Source organism: Petaurus breviceps, unplaced genomic scaffold (genome assembly GCF_028583685.1).
Source record: "Petaurus breviceps papuanus isolate PSGF00001 unplaced genomic scaffold, PetGlider_PUasm1.0 173, whole genome shotgun sequence".
In the NCBI taxonomy this organism is placed as follows: domain Eukaryota; kingdom Metazoa; phylum Chordata; class Mammalia; order Diprotodontia; family Petauridae; genus Petaurus; species Petaurus breviceps.
In genome coordinates, this window is record NW_027185759.1 from 5,639,244 (window position 1) to 5,641,600 (window position 2,357).

At 41.8% G+C, this 2,357-nt stretch overlaps 1 pseudogene; it reads left to right on the forward strand.

The window, feature by feature from the left end:
• Positions 1–443: 443 nt before the first annotated feature.
• LOC138157818 (hsp90 co-chaperone Cdc37-like 1) lies at positions 444–1,977 on the forward strand (annotated as a pseudogene).
• Positions 1,978–2,357: the final 380 nt, after the last annotated feature.

Sequence of the window (2,357 nt, forward strand, 5' to 3'; positions counted from 1 at the left end):
CATTGGTGAATTAGGGAAAGATCTACCCCAAGTATTTGAAGACTTCCCCCAGCAAAATGGGAGGATGGGAACACTTTTTTCTAACAAACATGAAGGTGAGTGAAGCACATACCATGGAGTACTTGAGGACTTGGTCATACATTGAGGATGCCAAGGTCACCCACTGCATTTTGGGCCTTCACCAGTCAATTCGACTTAGCTCCTGCCACTAAACTTCAGAGACGCTAGGAAACAGTGAGGCTGAGGACTTTGGGCAACACTTCTCACTTAAATCAAATTCACATGCAAGTTAAGACATTGCCCATGGTGTCATTGATATTTCTTGAAAATGAAGGATGAAACGCCCCCCCCCCCCCCCCCGGGGGTGGCTGCGGGGCAGCTGGTTCCAGTCTGCCGGGAGGCCTTTGAAGGTGGCGGTTTGCCGGGCCGGGGGGAAAGGGGCTATGGAGCGGCCGTGGCTGACTCCTGTACCCTGGAACCTCCCCCAGGACGGCAGGGAGGCTGACGAGGAGATGGAGCTGGATGTGTCTCCCGGTTCCTCCTGCTTCCCGCAGCTGCCTGGCGACAGCCCCCAGATGTATAGCCAAGGGATTGAACTGGCTGGCCAAAAGCAGAAAGAGTTTGTGAAAAGTTCTGTAGCATACAAATGGAATCTAGCTGAAGCTCATCAGAAACTTGGTAATTTAGCACTGCATAATTCTGAGTCCCTGGATCAGGAACATGACAAAGCATAAACAGCAGTGTCAGAACTGAGGCAAAGCGAAGAAGAGTGGAGACAAAAAAAAGAGGCCCTGGTACAGCGAGAGAGAATGTGTTTGTGGAACATGGATGCCATTAGCAAGGATGATTTTAATAAGAGTTTTATTAATCAAGATAAAAGTAAAGAAATAGAAGATGAAGATAAATCCAAATCATTTCTGCAGAAATATGAACAAAAGATTAGACATTTTGGTATGCTAAGACTATGGGATGATAGTCAGAGATTCTTGTCTGAGCAGCAATACCTTGTGTGTGAAGAAACTGCTGAATATCTCATCTTGTGGTGTTTTCATCTAGAAGCTGAAAAGAAAGGAGCTCTAATGGAACAAGCAGCACGTCAAGCTGTCGTAATGCAGTTTACGATGGAAATGGCCAAAAACTGTCATGTGGATCCACGAGGGCGTTTTCGTCTATTTTTCCAGAAAGCCAAAGCTGAAAAAGAGGGTTATTTTGAAGCCTTCAAAAATGAACTGGAAGCGTTCAAGTCAAGAGTAAGACTCTATTCTCAATCACAAAGTTTTCAACCTATGTCGGTTCAGAATCATGTTACCCACATTGGTGTTGGATCTATAGGTGTATCAGAATCCTTACCACAGAATCCGGATTATCTTCAGTATCGTACAAATACAGCGCTCTGCAGCTTAAACTCGGTGGTTCATAAAAAGGATGATGAACTGAAAATGATGGACGCTGTACAGTTCAGTTAAGACTGCTGAGGCCAAGTGCTGTTTTGTTACAAGAAAGGAAGAACTTGGCTATTTTCTTGACACTTTTATGGGTGCTGCACTTTATTTTTGTTTGGTTTTTGATGGGAGGGGAAGAAAGTACTGAAACATTTTGTAATTTTTTGCTTCTTTTTTGGAAAATATGCTGCTAGGTTTTTTGTTTTGTTTTTGTCTTTTTTGGGGGGAGGGTTTTTTTTTTGCCCTTGGAGGGAGGAGAGAGGTTCACCATATATTGCAGGATGTGAAACTGGACTATTTTTTTGGCTACTAAATTTGCCTTTAATCTTATTGTTCTCAATTTTGGAATCAAAGTATGAAGATGGGCACAAATACAATGTTTACAAGAACTGGGTGATTCTAGGAGGCATCTGCTACAGTCTCTTTTTATATAGACATTCATGTCCTACTCTACAATTAAAGATACAACGGACTTGTATCATATTGCTAATTTAGATGTCAAATTTTGTGTTTCATCATATTAAAAGCAATAAATCAGCAAAAAAAGAGAAAAGAAAATGAAGGGTGAACAACAACATTCATAACAACCACCTCCCTCTGTCAGGCAGCACCCCTCATTATTTAGGAATATAAGGGTTTGTGGATCTTCTAATGATAATTCAACTATGAGCTAAATTCAGCTCCTCAGAATATAGAGTTTGAGACTTGGGAGGGAACTCAGTTGCCATCGAAGTCAATCTGTAAATGGAAGGAAAACAGAGTATCATGATATATGATAGTCACTAGTGAGTAAAAGGATGTGCTTTGAGCAATATAATGGAGAAGGTTATTATCTCCAGGAACTGAGAATGTTGAAAACAATGCAGTGGAGGCAGAAATCAAAGAGCCTTTGGCATTTGCATTGGGTTTTAAAAG